This window comes from Taeniopygia guttata, chromosome 1A (assembly GCF_048771995.1).
Source record: "Taeniopygia guttata chromosome 1A, bTaeGut7.mat, whole genome shotgun sequence".
Taxonomy (NCBI): Eukaryota; Metazoa; Chordata; class Aves; order Passeriformes; family Estrildidae; genus Taeniopygia; species Taeniopygia guttata.
The window spans coordinates 47042881-47063608 of NC_133025.1; the positions used below are offsets into that span (position 1 = coordinate 47042881).

The window sequence follows — 20728 nt, forward strand, 5'->3', positions numbered from 1 at the left end:
AAATAAGTGCTTAAGAATCTGTTGGATCCTTATAATTATGTTATTTAACATTTGAGAAAAAAGGAAATCATCAGATACAAGGACAAAAAATAACACCTTTTGTATTAACATGAAGCATTAATGCAGCATTCATTGCAGACACTGAAAGAGCAACCTAGACAGTACCTAAATAGCTCTTTATGATGCCACTCCTGTGACAAAAGTGAACAAGTTTATAAACAAAAACACTTCAAAATTAAGCTGATTCAAATAAATATTGGAAGCCCTTGTGTCTCGTATCACAGAGCAGATATCCAAAGTCAGTCCAGTCTGATGCTGAATCCACAACCAACGCCAAGATTCCCCATTTCAAAAGGACAGTGCAGACAGGCTCTGGGCTGCAGCTGCACCCTTGTACAGGTACACACTGCAATTTGTCATCCACAGTTGCTGAACTGTACTATCACAGAAAACTGTCAGTTCAGAGGACACACAGATTTCTGTATTACCCTGTGCACTTAAAAGGCCACAGACTGTCAGGGCAAACCTCTCTAATTTTCTGGTTTGTTTATTTTTTATGCTTCATCATGCAAGCAGTATTTTCTTAGGAAAGATGTGCCTTGATGAAGATGGGCAATGCTTCTAAATGCATGCAGGAAAAAATGTACTAAGACATCTAATAAGATGGCATTCTTAAACTAGCTCCCTCCTGGGACACAGCGGTGTTACAAGCAGCAAGCCCTGGCTCATCTCTCCTTAGCCTGTAACATCCAGAGAAACAGGTCTCTGTGGGGTGCCACAGACCAGCCTATACCTGGTCAAGTCAACAGACCTCATGCACCAACTTGCCACTGTGTGGTTTGAAAGCAAGGTCTGAGAAATCCATAAATCGTGGCTCAGCTCACCTAAGGGGACATTGGTGTTACTTGCGAATTCAAATAACCTTTGAGAACCCTTTACATTAGGCACAGACTAAGGAATCTCCAGGCCTTCACGTTCAAAAAGAGATGGACTATCAGGTACAGAGTCTTCCTACAGATGGATAACACAAGACAGAGAAACAGGCATTAGTAGATTTTGGATTCCTCATGGAACATGACTGTTTTCCAAACTGGGTGGTGAAAGAGTAATAATTTAATACACCTCTTTTCTTTTCTAGCTCCCAACCGAGTATATCCTTAAAATGTATACATGCAGAACAAAATAAATAATTAAAAGCTTTTAGAAAGCTCATCTATGTAGGCTACCTTTGACCTTAGTCAATAGGGATTAGCTTTTCTAGAGGGCAAGTTGGAGCACATCCATGGTGCTCCTGCTCTGCGCTGCCCTCGAAGAACCTGGTCTTTCTCCACTGACTCCCTGGAATTCTTCTGGAAACAAGTTTCCCACAACCAGTGTTCACATCTGGAAAACCTCCCCTTTCCATATAAAAGTCAAACATCTCACCAAGCTTATAAAAGCAAATGTATAACAAACTATGAAAGGGGATATACTGAGGGATATGAACTGCAAGAATGAAAATCCCAAGTGATTTTAAAGACCTGGAGACAATTGTAAAGAGCTACCTGCACATTATAGGAAACTATAAAAATTTTCATTGGTGCAGTAACTCTGGTTTCCTCTCACAGAGTCCATAGTTCTCATCCCTCATCCTTAGTTTAAGAGCACTTGCTTGAGGATCAGGTCTTTGTTTCCCAGGAATTCACCTCCTCATGTCACTTTATTCCCCACCTGGAATCAGCACTGGAGTTCAATGCTAAATGAAACATTTTGTTGTCATATCACCAGGAAAAAACAAATGCATCCAAAGCAGAACAAGAACAAACCTGCACTGACTAATTTGGAGGAAGAATTAGCTCCCATGTCTCCCATGTCTCAGAGGACTCCACTGCCTCTGGGCTACAGAACCTGTGCCTCCATTTCGTTCATGCTGAAATAAATTCTCTTTTTATAAGTAATTACTATGTATTGGGCCAAAGAAACAAACTACCTCCACAGCCCAGTCGTTCAAGCACTCCCACTCCAGCACAATGAATAGGCATTTATATAAAGTAGAACAGTTCCAACTGGAAAAGTTCCAACTGAGAAAGCATTACTGCAGAGGACCCAGTAGTCTGAGCCCTCATCTTGGCTAGGACAACCTTAGGGACAAGTCCCCACTTCTAAGTATGCAGAATAAGGATGCGTCACACAAAACCCTGTTAGTTTTCTGCCCACCAGGCTGCTAGCTATTCTTTTCTCTGCTTTTTCATGAAAACACATCAAACACTCTAATTAAGCTCAGTGCAGAACTAGCAAAACCTCTGAAATTACTTTTTTGTTGCTGTTGTTGGGCAATTAACCCATTTCCAAACCTCTTCCATCAAAAACATTAATCATTCTCTAATGTCAAAAGCTGAAGTCAGGAAATCGATCTGTCCTAACAAAAAACGCCCTAACAAAAAAAAATAAAATACAACACTATTAAGGCAAGGCATGTCATGAAACAACCCTCATCTCCTATGCATCTTCTGGTTTCTGAAAGTTATTATGCCCTCCAGTAAGAAAAGGGCCATTGCACTGAAAGGGTTGTTCATGTATGATACCCTCTGTGACATCCAGCTGCTGCTTCAGAGAGCACCAAGGTACAGGCACTCGTTCCTGCAAAGTTCTCTGAGTCCTGAAGTTCAGAGAACCTTGGAATCCCTTTACTCCACATAGAAACAGTGCAAATTAAAAATGTTTAATGTCGCTATAGGACATGTGAAAGCACAACGCGAGCCACCTGCTATTTGCAAGGTAAGTAAGAAGGTTTATTTTCTGACTCCAACTTTTATACTTTTCCAAAGGTGACAGTGGATTGGAGAGTGATTGGGCCACCTCTCCAAAGACATTGGACAAACCACTAGTACATCAAGTTTCTCCACCCCCATGAAGGAATGCAAAACAATATGTTGTTTATAGAAATTGTGTGGGAAAGTTTTCTAACAGAATGCAAACTCAGAAGGCTTTAGAAAATCTTAAGAATCAGGGCGACAGTTTAATGCACGATCCTTGGCTTTCTCTCTCTGAATCTCTGGTTTGAAAGGTCACAAACTTCCAAACCAGGGATTCAAAGTGCTTTCTGCAAGAGTCACTGAATATTTCAAGGCAGCCATCCCACAGCTCTCCTGTTTTTCTAAACTACTTAATTTTTGTCTCCTCCTGTTTAGGGTACCAGTGCCCCATCACCTAATGAAATTATTGCAATGTCTTTTCTGGGATTCTATTTATACTTTCATGGCATTTACCACTGTTACTTTCAGACTGAGTCTTAAAAGCTACCTTCCAGAAAGACAGTACCACAAACCACATCCACGCTGATTTTATACTTTTGACTTTCAACACTTCAGGACACTATCTATATAATTTCAATTATATATGATGGTCACCTTTTCAGTAATAAATTAGAGGGTAATTTCAAGTTGCACCAAAAACGTGGAGAGCTGAAAGGGAGAGACTATGAGAACAGATTATGTCATTCTGTCGCTTTCATTAGATTCTCCCTTGGGGATTGTCAGCCTCTGATGTTTCAGCTTGCCTCTGCCGAAACACACGTCTGACAGGAGGGAATCTCCCCTGAGATACTTAGGCTACTGACTACAGCAGCCAGCAATAATAGAGAATTATAGAGGAGGAGAGAGAGGGGTGCAGGGATATGCAGATCCTTCCCACATGCTTTCCATACAGGCGTATGCCTACGTGCAAGTAGCCGCGAGTTAGTGCATTCTAGTGCATTTCCTCTGCCACAATGCACTTCAAATGCAGTCCTAAGCAAAGCCTTGTGACAGAAATTCCCCAGCAATCCAGCTGTGTACAATTAAACAACACCCTGCTTTACCTGGCACAAAGAGACAGCAGCGAATTTACAGCAGCAACCCTTTCTCCATCCTCTTCCTGGAGCAGGTGGCAGCATCCTGACACCTCTCCATGCAGCATTGGAGCCGTTCTTCTCACTGCACAGGCTTCAAAACCACTGCTGTGAAGAGCTGGGGTTGCCTTTGGCTTTAGGATCCTAGTAGTTCTTCTGCAATTCATTTCCAGGTGGTATTGATTTAGGACCTTCACCTTTTGCATTCCAATGAGCCACTGTGTATCTCCAGTACTTGGTTTCCAGCTGTGAGCAGCAGAAGTCCCACACGGCACAGGGAAACCATAGTCCCTTGTTATGACAGGCTTCAATCTCTAACCTACTTGTGCCCCACTGTATCCTGTTCATGGCCCACAGCCGGAGGTAACAACATGGGACCACAGCAATCTTAAGCTATCCATGAGGCTATTATGTCTATCACCTGAAAACAATTTTCTGTTCATTAGGCCATCAGCTGTGATGTAAGACATGGCATTTGCACTAGTAAATTATCATCAGGTTATGATGATAAGACATGAGATTTTATTATGACATCAGATTTTATCTGCCTCGGCTGGCTTCAAGTAGGCATCTCATCTCCTAGTCTGTTTTGAAGTAGTGAATTTAGTAGTTTTACATTTGTTTCCTTTTGAAAAATCCTCCAAATTCTTCAGAGGTCATACATGCAAGAAACTACATCCATGTGAGAGAGTTGTATATATTATCTCCCAAAAGAGCATGGCAACCTCAACTAAGAGATTAGGAGAAGAAGCTAAATTAAAACGTGAAGTCTAAGTATAATAGGAGAGCATATTGTGTCATTTCCTCCATTTGAGTCTGAGTGTGTTCTGGATAGCCCTATAGAAAATTCCTGATTCCCACAAAAAAAACCACCAGAGGTCAGGATTACATGCTTGTCACTCTTTTCAAAAATAGTGTAATCCACCAGCAGGGCTGCACCACGGTCACCATTTCTGCTGATGCACAGGAGGATTTACACTTATATAGGCCTCAGGCCACACAGCACATTCCCGATGCTGGCCAAACTCACAATTTCAGAACAGCCCTTTCAGCCATCTTAGCCTCTGGCAGGGGAATATCTACTGACCCGAGGTCAGGAGATCCCTCACAGAACCCACAGCCAGAGATGTTCACCCATACCCCAAGAAGGCACAGGAAGTTCCTCCAACTCAGCACGAAGAGATGTGACTGTGAAGGCTGGCTAGTGAAGCAATGATCCTCACAAACCACAATGTTCATGGCTGCCCATATCGCATTTTATCTTCTAGAAGCAGCAAAGAGGAGTAAACACAAGGTGTTTTTAAACTGTATCTCATCTTGCAAGACAAAAGAACGACATCATGCAACAGCAAGGTGTGAATTTTCACATCATCCAGTGTGTGACAGTCAACCTCCCCTCCCCTTGCAATACCAGGTTTTGGCACAGTAGCTATTCAGATGCTGTGATAGTGTAAAGCCTTGAAAGCAGTGGCTACAGACAGGTGAGGATTCTGAATGAAGGAGACATGATCTCAATCTAAACAGCACAACTTATCCCAGGATTCAAGAACTGTGCTTGCAAATGCTAAAGCATCATTCACACAAGACATGTTTGTAAGCCTCTCCTGCCCGATTTCTACACTGCAACTCTTGCCAGTCCCCTGGACAGTATGAGCTGTCACAACCTACCAGAGGTTTTGCAAAGCAGGCATCTTTGGGGAGCTGATACATGCAAGCTGTGCCACCAGTTGACACCGTCATTTTGACTCCTACAGGTACCATATGAGATTTGTTGCACAGAGCCAAACCCAATCAGGTTCCTCCAATGGGACAGTCTCTCCCACCTGCACATAGGACAAATCAACCTCATTATCTTTGTTCCAAAGCTGTTTGGTTAGGCATGCAAATATCATGATCTGAGGTTCACTGGAGACAGACTTTATTAGATACAAAATCCTGATAGTTCAGCACCTACATCTAGCTTTAAATATTGTCAGTCACGGCTAATCTGCCAAATTTATCAGCTCTTCTACTGTCACTAAAACATTAGTTCAGTAAACATTTAATTTGATGTTTAATCTGTATTCTCTCTGCTTCATCTTAAAGTCATTTATTTCCTGATCTGTCCTCTGTGACTAATGAGAATAATTGGCCCCTGTCTTCTTTCTGTAACAGTCTTTTATGTATTTGCAGACAGCTAAGGATCCACCCACAGTTGTCTTTTCTCCAGACTGATCTTCCCTAGGTCTCTCTCATTCTTTCTTTACAGGTCTTGTTTTCTCTGCTCTGTGATCATTGTCTTAGTTCACTCCTGCACACTCCCCCCAGTCCTTCCCTCTCTTAGAAGTGCTGCCCTCAAACAGAACATAGTTGCCTTAGCAGAGCTAAACCACATCTGTAAATAGGTTCTAGACAGATCATTTCACTGTTTTGAACAAGTGAGGATTGTATCTAGAGTTCACACATGGGCTGGGCAGTGGGTTTGGAGGAGGATGGTAGTAGTTACACTGTTTAATTCCTTGATCCATGTTCGAAAATCCAGACTGGAAGTACAGTAAGGAAGAACTGTTACCATAACTAAATAGCTACACAGAGACAAAGTAGAGTAGGCTGACTGCTACCTTGAGAAGAAACTTAAGAGTTTGTCACATGGACAGTTAATTGGAGGTGAGCTCCTACAACCCCAAAATGCCAGGGGTGTGCAGAAGTGGCAGAATAATATCCCATGGATTATTCAGGCCAGATAACCTGGTGGCCCTGCACCTGTTTTAGTGGAAGAGCAATCAGTACAGATAAGCCACCAAGCATGAAGATCAAATTCATGCTTTTCCCTTTAGAGTGATTCTTTCCTATAAATGTTTCAGCACAGCCTTGCATACCAATGTTAGTAACACTGTACGTGCTTTGGGAATACAGAAACATCTTCAGTATTCAGAGCTAGCAACCTAACCTTTTACCTGAGCCACTTTCAGTGACTCTTTTCAGTTCTGAACCTTCCTTGTGGATGGGGTTTGAGGTATAGGGAGTGAATGCTGCAGAGATCTCACGCTAGTATCCTTTTCACTTTGTGCCAATAACCACTCACATTCAAAATTTCTTTTCCCCTAGATGTTTAATCAATTCATCTATATTGATATATCTAGGTTATATATATTGATATAAAACATAGTCTTTGATTGCTTGTGTTAGAAAGGGAAGAGAGCCACCCAGCATACTTTGCAGTCTAAAATTACCAGCTGTATTGGGAAGATGAGCTGGCACTGAGTCTCAGAACACATACCCTTTCGCTCTTCACTTTTTTTGGTGATCCTGGGTATGGAAAAATAAGTGTTTTTATTCTTCTCACATGAAGCATATTCGATGTATATGTAAAAATTTTATAAAGAGAAGTCTGTCCCTTCTCCTGCCCAGAATCAGTGTTCTCTTCTGTTTCCAAGAAAACACTGAATAAAAGGCAGCCTTGCCTCTAGAGGTCCAAATTAGCCATGGTTTGAATTGAATTTGAATTTGCACGGTTTGGACACTGCCTTGTGCCATACATTTGTTTCTGAGTGCATAGAGAGGGGATTTTTTTCCTCTGCAGTGACCTCAGGCACATGGATACACACTGCTTGGTTTGCACAGATCACCACCCTGCACTTGGTCAACTTTTACACACACCAGTTCACATTCTGATGTACAATTCTAGCTGGGAGCTTATGGTTTGCAGCTTAAGGAAGCAACAAGCTCCTGAACAATAAAGGATGTGTTTGCTTGGATTTTTTTTCCCAACATGAAAGGTAGCTTTAATATTTAACCTGGTCAGATCAATCTTCTAGTTCCCAGGTACTTAACACCATGGCACTAATTTTGCCAGAGCAAGCACCAGTCCATACCTGCCAGGAACCTTCTTTTCTGTCTTTAGATAAACAGACAAGCAAGAAAGGTAGGTCAGAGGGATGGTGGAGCCCCCTTTGTGGTTGGAGAAATGGGTTTTTTAGTTCCCATTACAAGGTATTTTGCTTTGTAAGCAGAAAGCAGAAAGACAAAACTCGTAAGAAGGGACAAGGCAGTAGTAGCAGGTGGGCCATGCTTAGCTTCAAATATCTTATTTTCCTCTGATTCCCCTTCTACATATTTCAGTGCTGTGATCTTCAAACTGCCATTTCATTTCACGCAGGGAGGTACCCAAGGCAGCAGCGAGTCTGTCTGACTGCAGCAAGGCGACAATTAATAAGTTGACTCACTTTGGTGTAAAGAGTTCTTGTGGATGGGTGGACAGAGGACAGACCAGGGTAATAGCAGATAACTGATCAGCCGTGCTTCTCTCAACCACTTTGTGCTTTTCTCTCAAGAATAAATAAATATCAAAGAGAGCTAATCACAGAATTGCAGAAGAGTCAGGCAGGCCTAAAGCCCTGATGTCAGGCAGAGTGGATACTACATGGTGGATTAGGCAATCACAATAACCTGAGCCATCTTGCTCGGAAAGATCATCTAGTCCATCTTTCCTATTAACAAATCTTTAATTTTTTTTTGTGCTTAATTGTGGCTTACAAAAAAAAATTGTAAAAATTTTAAAAATCCTCTGCATGTTCTCCAGCTGCAAGGTAGCTGTCCTTTGCCACTGCCCACCAAACCACGCTGCTAAGTAGAGTACAGGCAGGGTAGAGCTGCAGCCTCCCTAAAGGCCAAGAAGATTAAACTTCTTGGGATCAGACCGCAGTCTGGACTATCTCATAGGCAGCTTTTGTGCATCCTAAGGATGGGAATGTGGAATGGAGCCCATTGCAGATACAAGCAGTGCTATCTGTACAGTGCTCCCACCCTCTGCCAGCTTGGGAGAATGAAAAACAGCACCAGGAATCAAATCCAGACCTCCCACATGGTACTGCAGAGAGACCGATTCCTGGTGCCAACCCAGGCAATGTGATTTCAGTGTGGGAATCCAAGCACAGCTCCACAGCTCTGCTACCAGAAGCGAGCAGTGCCAGAAGCACCTGCCCTCTTCCAAACCAAGCACAAGAAACAGCCCCAGCAAGATGAAATATAAATTAATTCCATCACCTTTTACCGTGTAGGTTAGGGTTTGGGGATCAGGTGCTTGTTCATAGGTTGATAGGTTTTTATACAGGGACAGTTGGTAATCCAAAATGAGGATAATACAAGTCAAAGTGTTAGTTACTGGACGGGAATGGCAGCTTGTGATTTTGCCCGTTCTGTATTTTCCATCTCTGTGTGATCTCTTGCACAATGTTCTGGTATGTACAGGTGCAACATCCAACAATGCTGGTATCCTGAGACCCTTGCCCAGAATAGGATGGCTGGGTGCTGCTGCTGACATCTTCCTTTGCTCAGCAATGGCCTCTCTGGCACAGGGATCACAACACGCACCAGGACTGACACAGGCTGAAGTGGCTGGTGCAGCAGGTGTACCAACAGATCAGAGCCCAGGATCCTTGGAAAGAGGAGCTGTGGCTTTCACCATGCTTCCTTCCTTTTCTCTGCTGAGATCTGCCCCTGTGTGACAATGACTGAGCCAAGAGGAAGTTGAAGCAAATCTCACCATCCTCGGGCTGTTTCTTGACTCTGCCTTCAGCCTGTTCCATCGTGTCCCAACCTGCTGAGACCTCCACCCAGGACTGGGAGACAAGCTGGTGTGGTGAGGGACCAAAGAAAAGCAATCTATATGGAGGCGACAAGAGCTGCTGCTTAGGGGCAGCGTGGGTGAGCAGCTGAAAATTGCCCACACCCACACCTCCCCTCCTGCAGAGCACCCTGCACCCACGAACAAACTGCTGCTCTCTACAAAGCTGCAGCTGGGGCACACCAGGTCACCCGAGACAGCAGGGTGCTGTGTCCCTGCTCTGTTCCCCAAGGCCTTGGGGTGTGGGACAGCACCGGCACCCCATGAGCTGGGAATGTTGCATACCCAGCCCTTCCTGCTTGCCCAAGGGGCAGCTCAGGAGGGATCAGCTGCCTCCATACACTGCTTGCAAAGCCTGAGGTAGCTGTGCTTGATGATGGGGAAAGCAATGGTAGTGGACATCTCCTTTTGCCCATACTGGAGCTTGCAGAGAAGATGAGGAAAAGTCACAGGTAAAGGTAGCAGCCAGAGAGACTGGGCAGTAAAAAGTGAGGATGTGGGCCGGTGCTGCTGAATCCTACGGCTGAGCATCAAAGATTTAAGACCCCTCCCCAAGTCCGTCCTGCCCTGCTCCACCTCTGCATGAGCCTGGCCCAGGTCACGGCAGGGAAGGGCTGTGGCAGGGATGCGGCACCCGCTCGGGCCGGCGCCCCGCTGGCAGGGCTGGCGGCTGTGCAGGCAGCGGGCAGAGCTGGGCACCGCTTTCGAGGGGAGCAGGCAGCCTGGACCCGCTGCCACCCTGGCCAAGCACCCGAGAAAACCTTCCCCTGTGCCGTCCGATGTGCCTGCAAAAGCCGGAGCAGGGGCAGAGGGGCAGGGACTCAGCCCACCCTCCCCTTTCCGTGCATCCTCCTCCGGGGTTTGTGCTTTTAGGGGCTCCCAGGGCTAAGCGATGGCCGATGAAGTGGGCTACAATCCCCCACCAGTTCAGTACTAGGGTCCTAGGAAGATCCGGGAGCTGCGAGGCCTGAGAAATTCCTTCGGAAAAAGGGGGAAAGGCTCCCACACGCCCTCCTCTCCGCGCAGGTAAACTTTCTACTCCCACTTGCGGCGAGGGAGGGAGAGCTCAGGCAGGGAGGATCCAGGCGCGGGTACCCTGGGAAGCCTTAGATATTTATAGAAGCACAGCCAGAATATGTCAGGAAAGGTGGCTCTCAACCCCTTCACGCGGAACCGCTCCTGGTTTTTAACAATAGGCCCCTCAGAAATGTGGCAGGGAGCTACTGGAAGGATGCAGGCAAAGGAGGCGGTAGGAAAAGCGCGCCCTCGCCTCGGCATGCTCGGGATGCACCAAGGGCTCTGAGTGCCTCGAGCTTGCCCCACCCCGCAGCTGGGCTGGAGGATGATCCCCCTTCTTCCTCCCTCTGCTGTGGGGAGCGCCTCCCGCTCCTCCTGCCGCCCCCCAACCACTGTCAGGCTTCCGGTCTGGGAGAGGGCTCGGGGGGAGCCTGGGCGGGGGGCTGGCAATGCGGGTACGGGTGCTGGGGGTCCGCCCCCGGGGGGGCAGTGCAGCAGCTCACCCCTGCCCCCGCCTCTCCCGGCGTGGGGGCGCGCAGACCCACGCGTGACGGGCGAAGCGGCGCGGGGGGCACGGGCTGAGGCTTAAAATAACCCCGAGACGTTCAACACCTTGTGCCCGGCGCTCCCGCACCCCCCGGCTCCCTTTGTCTTGCCACCATCTTACGGAAAGACTCACATGTCACGTTACGGTCGGGATGCACCGGTATCTCTCGCGTATCTACAGCCGAGCGGCACGATAGCCATTTTGCATCCCTCCCGATGGGCTGGGGAAGGGGCTGCCGGCGCGGGGACACGGGGGGCAAGGCGCGGTGGATGGGGAGGGGGAAGGATGGGGCGAGGAGGAGAGGGGCCACGATGCCCGCTGATAGCACCAGGGGGACGGAGATAAATTAAAACACGTGAAGTTGCCTGAATACAGCGCCTCGTAGGTTCAGGCTAAGTCGCTTGACGTGCTTGGACTTAAAATAGCCCTCCACCTCCACGCAAGCAAGCGCACTCGCCCCGGCTCTGGGCGGGCTCCTGCCGCGGTGCCAGGGGCGGCCCCGGCCACTCCCCGGGCCCCGGCCCCCGCGTTAGGCCGCTCACGATCGAGAGGCCGGCGTGGGTTTTCAGTAATGCACCACCCTCCTCGGCAACAAGCGCGTTTCTACGTCCTGTTGTTCCTGACCAGCTCTGCTTTCACATCAAAGCATGGCAAAGAGCCGCTGGACCAGTGAAAAGGAGGAGGCAATTTGCGGGTGGATGGATGAAAATTATTTTCGTTTGCACCCCATTCCAAAGCCGTGTTCCTCCTCCCGTGTCTCCGCAGACCCCCACCTGCCCACCCCCCCAAAAAAAAAAATTCACAAGGGAATTTCCCTCAATTTACAACGTGGTACCTAAGTCAAACCCTTTCGCCTTCTCTTCATGTCCTATTTGATGAGCCAACAGGGAATCAACATGTCTGGTGAATGCTTGGGGGTTTTTTTTCCCTCTATCTGCTTCTAAAAGCATCATCTCTAAACCTTTTGTTCTACCGTGAGTGATCTTCCCTGGGCAAACCCGCGTACCAAAATGAGCTGCAAGCAAAACCACAGAAACAGGAATTTCCCTACCTTGGTTTGTAGAAGCAGAACCTCTAGACGGACAGATCAAGGGAGAGAGCATGTTGGGAATGTCCAGTCTCCTCTTCTTGCTTGCATATCCACATAAGAAGAATAAGGGTCGGGGGCAAACGTGGGGGAATGAGTTAAAAACCAATCCTATTTGGCTGTAAAAAAAAATAGAGGTTTCTTTGTGGCAATCTTGCGTCTTGAAGCGGTGCAAATTCAAAAGCTGGAGAGAATCACTTCAGAGGATATTCAGCGCGAGTGGTGAGGATCGTCAAATGCAGGTTCCAGAGTAAGCATTCCTTTCGCCTTTTTAATAATTATTCTTATAATTATTCTCTCTCTTTTTTTTTTTTTTCCTTGAGCCCTAGTGGAGGAGGTTGTGTTTAATGCAACTGGAGGTCGGTGCCGTTCTTCTGTGAAGCATGATTATCCTCAAAGCGTCCCCTTCCTGAAGGGAAAAATAAGCATCAATTTTGTATTAGAGGGATCTGAAGGGGATAGAAAACGCTCCCCGACAAAGACATTAATATATTGAGAAGAAAGGAAAGCAAAACGCATTTCCCAATAGTGCACACAAGCGGAATTAAAAAAAAAATATATTAAAAAAAAAACAGCTGGCACGAGTCTATAAATAATTCAGATACGGGCTGACTACACCATTCCCGGGATAGGCATGCATACGAGACGAGAAAGCGGGCGCGATGTGAATCGCGGAGAGAAAGCGGCTCCCCCCCCCCCTCGGCCCCCTCCCCATGCACGCACAGCATTTCGCCCACCCCCGGGCCCAGCCCCCGAGGGCTGGCGAGGGCCGTGCCCACCCCTCTGCAGTGCTGCCGGCACCGCTGCCCGCCGCGCTCGGCTCCGCGGGCAGCGCGGGGCGCGCCGGGCGCACACACACGCACAGCACCGCCACGGGGGTGGGGGCACGGGGGGGCTGCTTCACCTGCCTCGGGGCCGGGTCGCACTACGCGCCCCCCGCCTCCTTCGGCCCCGCCAACACAGCCCTCGGCTCTCCGGGCTTTGCTTGGGCTCTTTTTTTTTTTTTTTTTTTTTTTTTAATTTAGGGGTGGGTGAATGGCTGGGAGTGTCCCCACCACCTCCTCCTCCAGCACAGCCGGACAGGGTTTACAGCTATGCAGGCATTTATTTAATGAAGCCGCAGATATTTATTTCTTTTCCCCTCCTTTCTGGCTCGGTAAAAGATTCACACTTAGAACTGTCATAAAATCCAGACCCACATACATACCAGCAAATCCTGCTTCAAGCACTCGGGCTGCTCTGAGTAGCTACTGACCCCCTCTCTGCCTGCAAGGCTGATCCGCCTCAGACATGCTCAACTTCTTCATTCTCTTCTCTGGTACTGCCCGGGTGGGAGATGAGGGGCGGGGAGGTGGAAATGCTCAGAGCATCACTCTAAAAATACATTTTAAAAAAATTCTTTGCAATATAAAAGCACCGAGAATGCTTCCCGGAGGCGGGGAAAGCATGGGAAGGTGAATTAATAAAGCAGCTTAATAATTAATAATAATTAAATATACCCGCGGAAAATGGTGAGGAGGGGGGAATATCAAAGGGCGGGGTGGGGGAAACGGAGGGAGAAAACGAGGAGGAAGGACAGTACGGGCAACGGGAGACCAACCCCTGCCCACTGCCGGAGGGAGCAGCTCCCGGCCTCCGGCGGGGGCGGAGGGGAGCCCGCTCCGGGCGGCACCTGTGCCTCCGGCCGAGCGGGGCCGGGCCGAGCGGGGCCGGGCCGGGCCGAGCCGCCGCCGCCGCAGCCCCGCGGGGACCGCCCGGGGCTCCCTGCGTCCCGCGCCCTCTCGGACCGCGACCCGCATCTTTGGAAGCAACCGAGAATAGGAATGCTTAAAAAAATGCATTAACAATAAGCATAAAATAGTAATAATGAGAAGAAAGGAACGGGCACCCAGCCAGCAGGCAGGCAGCAGAATTGGATCCGAACGAAAAGAAAGCAGTGAGAGCAGAGATAACACTAATATCCAAATTGGATACTCCACAATTAAGCCCGGTGCTTTAATTGCTGTTCTCAGAGCCCCTTGGAAGCTAAGAAACGTGAAATCAGCCTGAACAGAAAGGAACTCGTGTCTTCATCCTGCCCTGCCTATGGATGCCTGCACCCTTGCAGCCCATGGTGCTCTCACTGCAGGAGGGCAATCCACTCTGTGGTCACAGATCCATCCCTGTCCCCTTCTGTGTCATGGGTGGCCTGAGTAAAGCCCAGCCATCTACCCAGAGAATGGCTCTAGGGTAAGTGTTGCCCCCTCCCATGAAAATCCAAATTGGGTAACAAAGCAAACCCCTTCCAGGTGGAAGTATCAAGTGCAGCCTTCAGCATTGTGTAGTCACTCTAGGGTTGAAAACACGCATCATGCCAGTGTCTGAGTCTTGGAAGAAGATTTGGAAGAGCTCAGTCAGTCCTTGGTGACACCCTAGAAACAAGAGCACTGAGGAAAGCCCTCCCCATGCTTCCCTGCCAGCTACACTTGCCCTGCAGGAAATCAGACCCCAGGCCGAACATCACATGCTCTGCTTCAGTGATGTCTGCTTCTGCCGATGCAGACTGCATTGTCCAGCCTTTGCATCCCTCTCACTGAAAGCACCCTCCAAGGAACACACAGTTGCTTGGACCCACCTAGCATTCTCTATGTCCAGGAGCAGTGAGGAAGATGCTGCTCAAAAGACAGGCAAGAAGGGCTGGATCCCACATGCCAAAGAACTGTGTTCCAGAGAGCAGATGAGCACTCAACCTTTGTTGCAGGTACGTATTTGCAGGGCAAAACATGCACATGGCCAAGGTTTCTGAGGGAGGAAAGCCTCCTAAAAGAACCACAGCAGCTGTGGACTCTCTTAACCCCCAGGTCCTTTCTCAGTTTGTACCTCAGAATCGATCCACATGCTCCAAATAGAGTTTGCTGGTCTGTAGGGAAGGTTGTGGACAACAATGTGGCTGTAGCACTATGCATATATATCAATATGCCATCTGGAGCTTGAATGAATTTCTGTTTCCATGTGTAGTGTGTGCACAGTGATTTTTTTTCATCTGGCTGCAGTGACCACAAGCAATACCAATCTGTGCTTGAGTTCTTTGACAAAAGCAGACACCAATATTTTCATTTTGACAGCCTGGATCTTCCTGAGGGTGCTGGTAAGGGCTGTTCTCCTGTAAGAAAGATTTTCCTAACATTTTTAGGCATGCTTTAAAAAGTGACTATGATATTTTGCATTCTAATTTCAGTAAAAATGGAAGACATATTAGCCAAAGCCTAAAGTAATCTGAAATTATCTCAGAACAGTTGGAGAAAAGAATTGCAGAGTGATACTTACATACAGAAGCTGCTAATAGCTGAAGAGATTAGTCATTTGACTTTGCCATTCCTTTCACTGATAATAGTGATACAGGAATAGTAGATATGATTTGGCCAAGGGATATTTTTTCCTTTCTGTATGGCAAGAAGGGATAAACTATGACTCTGCAAGTCCTCCTGCATTCTTCTGCGTGAAACAAGTGGACAAGGAGCTTGACAAAAAGAGAGGGAGTGGTTTTCATCCATCATATTACTTAGAAACACAAAATGGAGGGTTAAGAAGTGTTTCTAGGAACAATTTCTGACAAGGGGCTGCAATCATGTTAAGCAAGTCAGCAATATTTAAAGTTATAATTCTCTGTGATCTTAAGATGAAGGAATTAATTAACTGTTTTTCTTTGTAAAACTACACAACTCCACAGTTACATGGTACATTAAAGCCTTGTTTATTTTTAAGGATGAGACTAGTTGCCTTTCTACTTGATAGATATCCATGCACGTCTTACATAAACATACTACATATGTATATTTAGAATTCCGTCTCAAATAAATCATAAGGGCTAAGTTCCCTATAGTGATTAGGGGCCTGAGTGTCCAATTTGACAATTTTTTTCAGACAAAATGGTTGTGTTCCCCTTGACCAAAGAAATCAGGCTCAATTACAAGTTTGAAATCAGGCACATAAAAATGCCAATTGCTTCAGAATTATCTTCTCAAGATTTTGCACTGCATCTAACCCCCAAATTATTTTTATATTAAGATGTAATAGTTATTGTAAATAATGTGTGTGGAGGTTGTCTCCAAATAAAAAATATTGCAAAATCTGCAGCAGCACAGTACTGTGGCAGGGTTTACTCTCACTAGCTGGGGTAGGCTTTTATTTTTTTCTCCAATCAACTAAGATGAATAAACCGCATAAAATGAAACAAATAGCATCTCTGTCAGGAAATGGTTTTTCAAACATCTCTTCAATTCAAAAACACTTAAATGTTATTTGTAAGACAAATTGAGGGATTTATTTTAAACGGGTCCATGTTTACTATAAATTAAGGGCTATATTATTTTTGTCCTGCCTAAGATAAAAGAATGTGAATGAAAGTTCTTATATCAAAAGCAACCAGGGCTGGATGTAGCAATGATGATGTTGGGGAGGGTGCAATCCAGCGGAGCCATTCTGTCACAACAGAACAGCCTCTGCCAGCACTGACAGGGACCAAAGGCCCTACAGCAGCTTTGACCCTTAGTAAATGCCCCGCTGACTTCATAAAATCAGAGCCTATTTCCAGGGCTCTAGATAAATGGGGTCTGTAGCTAAGGGAAAAGACTACCACTTCATAGGTCCTCTGTTCAAACACAGACACGCTTGCATTAGTAGAAGAAAAGCCATGTCTATGGAAAACGATTTCTTATAATCAATGAAACGGATCAATTGTTCTGGATAATTCACACCATAAAAAGGTTTTTCATAGTAGGGCTCCTTTGGGTGTTTGCACATGGGCTGCAGAGCATGGTAACCAAGACTCCAGCTTCTTTTATACGGTGCTCTGTGCCCCGCTCTGCTCAGCCAGTCTGATTATAAAGGGGCTGAATAGGTCTATGCCCTTCTCCTGGTGGTCAGATACCAGGCCTATGTCAGTTTTGGAAGATCACCATAACATTGGCCATACAGGTTCACAAACAAGGATGCCATGTCACGATGCATCAAGCACATCATGGAAGAAATTTTATCAGCTAATTAAAGAGAAAGCAAATGGAGAAACAAGAATATAAACCTGATAGTGGCACAACCACCTGGCATGAAATCTGTTTTCCTTTCTTTTGCACATGGTTCAGGACTAAGAGATGCTAGAGCAAGATTGAGCCAGAAGCCACTGAGTGGGGAGTTCTCATCAGTCTTTTGCAAGGACACCTGGGCACAAGGAGACTGATCACTTTGTTTGCTACTCAGAGGACACTCATCCTGCCAGCAGTCCAACAGAAGGGAATTGTGAACACTGCTGTGGTTGCTTTGAAGTGTTACACATGTTGTCTCAGCTGTCATACCAGGACACTTAGCTGAGCTCTCATCATTTTATATTGCAATAGTTGCAGCATCCCCTACTGTCTCTGTCATGGTCAGTCTGCCCCAGAAATCCTAACAACTAGCAGACTGGTTTTTTGTCATGCAGAATCAAAACCAATGTGAAGTAGATTAAAGGAGAAATAGCTTTCTTTGTGTCTTTATAGACTTGTTTTATTTTTTTGAGTAGGGAATGCCAGGCTTACTGAAATAGTTTTTTCTGGATGGTCATTTATGTATGAAATACAGGCACATTAAACTAAGAAACTGTGGAGATTGTTCTTTCAAATGGAAATGTGTTATTTTTGAACTGCAGAAGTACAGACAGGATTTCAAACTGACATTGTCAATTTTCTAAGATGATATGTGGCTCTTCTACCTATAGTACACCCAGACTGAAGAACCTATCTGTCAAAAGGCAGCACACCTATCTAATAATAAATAGTAATTATCATCAAATGCTGTACTGTATTTCATCAAAGCATGGTACAAACATTAGCCATAGACCCTTTTACCCTGCCACTCAGAAACAAAGAAAAGGCTGAAGCACTGCCTTGCATCTCTGTGAGGAAGATGCCTTCTCCACCTCTGGGGTGCAAAGATCATTCCAGTGGCTGGAGATTTTGTCCCATCTCACTGGTCTTAACAAGATACAGTATCCTGATACACTTGAATGAATGGGAAACCACAACCCTCCCAGCAGTCATCTCCATCCCGTTCCAACCCTAACAAGACAGATGATCTGGGTTTTTTTTTTCTAAAATCAACTTTCTGGTTGATGAAAATCTTACTGGTTCTCTCCAGATTCAAGTGATGACTCTCTTCACTGGAAGAGAGTCTGCAAAATGGATTAGGCAGATTGCCTTCACGGTTTAAAGGAAACTGAAAACCCGCTTTCAGTAAAAGATAAAGTGTGGTTTTTGCCAGCTTATCATGATGAAAAGCTAAAGAAGAGTTACTTCAGGAAACTACCTGCATTCACCTATTCTCCATACAGGGCATACAGCAGCCAGAAAAATCACCCTTATGTCTGAAAGCTGTCTTTAATGTTCTAGCAGATGATCCATCAGAGCATTCAAAACTAAATTAAAATCCCAAGGAGGAATAGGGGATTTAATTCTAGGATTAAGCTTTGAAGTTTCTCTCAGGAAATAAATTATTATTGGATGAGAACCAACACACCAATTATCTAGTTTACTGCTCATGCTACTGAGAGCTGCTGCAAGCACCCTCAGGGATCTGCTTTACCTAGATGGTCTCATCTTTAACACAATATCCATATAAAGGCAAAAGCTCAACTAGTCACATGCCAAGAAATTTCCCAGCCCCTGGTATTAAAAGGGAAACTGCCCACTACAAATAGACAGGCCAATAAGTTTTCAGCCACTTAAGTTTCCTGGCTTTCACCATTTAACTTGCTTTGTTGTAGATAATAGAATAGTTAATAACATGCCACTTTTTTGCTCCATGTGTTACAGCTGGGTCAAAGTTCTACAGTATTGGTGCTATCATAAATAAGCACATTTATTTTTCTTACCCAGAAGGCCTACATGCTAGTGAAGTGGCTAGTAAGCCCTACTCCATTTCAATGACCTCTAGAAAAAACAATGGGACATTTCTAGCTTTTTACTTGCTATTCCACAGAGTTCTTAACACTACCCAGAATACCTCAACTTCACTTATGCAGCTTCCAATCCTTAATGCTTGTTCAATTGGACATTGCTAAAACATGTACCACCTCCTATGAAAATAATAAGTAATGTTAAATAGCTCCAAGACTGATAAAAGTGTCTAGAGCAAAAAAGAGTACAGAGAGACATCAGAGCTGATATTTCATTCAAACTAAATGATACTAGTTAATCAGTCCTATTATAAACTCACTTGGAACATTAAGTTACTGAAGGTAAAAAAATAAATCCTTCACTCTTAAAAATACCCATGTCACCAATGAGGCCAAATCTAACAGCAGCAGTGTCCACAAATATTTGGTTTTCTCCTAAAGGATGTGGTTTTTGTTTAAACACCTTATGACATAAAAATACTGTCACCAAAGCATCACTATTTTCCTTCCAAACACATTATTCCTATAATTTCTCCATAGATTCTTTCTAGTCCTTTACACAGGGAAACAATGTTTGCAAAGCAAAGACAAAATCCCACCCACCTCCTATGCCCTCCTTCAACTGCAGGTTCTGTGAGAACTTTTGATACCATTTATTACACACAAGAGCATATGGAGAGGTTATATCCAGCAAAAGGATTCACTTTAATGTCAATGTGGCAAAGAGGAGGCACTGGTTACTGTCACCAGCTGGGCTCCCTGTCGGCACAGTTCTGAAAATCCCTTAGTTCACAACATCCTAACAGCCCCTGCTTTTGTTCAGGAAAAGTTCAGGGTTGGTAACAGCAGCGAGTCTCTCTCTGTTCATCTCATTTCTCCTTCAGGAGAAGCAGATGGTATTACAAATAACTCACCAAGAGGGTGCAGGGGAAGAAATGGTAGAGAAGGAAAACACTACTTATACTGTCAAGGATTCTGAAAAAGGAGCAGCATGACATTAGAAAAATGGATCACTTTTCTAACACAGAAATATGGGCCTGAAAGCCTTCCTTAAAACAGAAGTATGAATGATTTCACCAGCAAGCCAAGAGCCTGTGAGCTGGAAATGTTCTCACTGGGTTTGAGTTAGGTGCTCACTACAGTATTTATTGTACATTTGCATTGACCATCTAATTTAAGACAAATGTTTTCTTTAGACACAATTTAAAGTGAAAAATTAGTTCTATTAGCATGCAGCTGCGGTCCCCCAGGATAGCTCTTTGCCGGGGGGCAAACAGAAGAGATGTTAACGAGCTTAAAAGTACCTCTGAAAATTGCTGTCCATGGTCAGTTGAGAGCCAGCAGCATTAGGGTCACCTGCTCCTCTGCCCATTTATTTAGTAGTCTCATTAATTCAAAAGATGGAAAAGCATGTGCTAAGCATGAATATTCACAGTCCTGGGAGAGAATATCTACCTACAGCAACTGAGGTTGTCCTGCTGCTCCATCACCACCACACCTTCCTGATAAAATGAGACCTACCCTTGGCAAATTACTCTATGCAAATGGAGATAGATTTCTTTTGCTTGAGCTGTTTCCAAGTGAGCCAGCTGACTCAATAATTCAGCCCTCTGGCTGGAAGAAACATTAAGATTTCTGTCAGATTACTCTGTATTCTAAAGAAAACTGCCACCTTCTTTTTTCCTTTACTTAGACAT

At 45.5% G+C, this 20728-nt stretch overlaps 1 protein-coding gene across 7 annotated transcripts in view; it reads right to left on the reverse strand.

Moving 5' to 3' along the window:
* GRIN2B (glutamate ionotropic receptor NMDA type subunit 2B) overlaps nucleotides 1-20519 on the reverse strand; it is a 232618-nt gene extending 212099 nt beyond the window's left edge. The window contains exons 1-2 of one of the 7 annotated variants that reach the window (XM_072923325.1): nucleotides 20336-20519; nucleotides 12089-12533 (exon numbers count right to left, since the gene is read on the reverse strand). The gene's annotated coding sequence lies outside the window, so the exon portion shown is untranslated. The other 6 variants (XM_072923321.1, XM_072923324.1, XM_072923323.1 and 3 more) reach the window with 6 other exon arrangements.
* Between the last annotated feature and the right edge of the window lie 209 nt (nucleotides 20520-20728).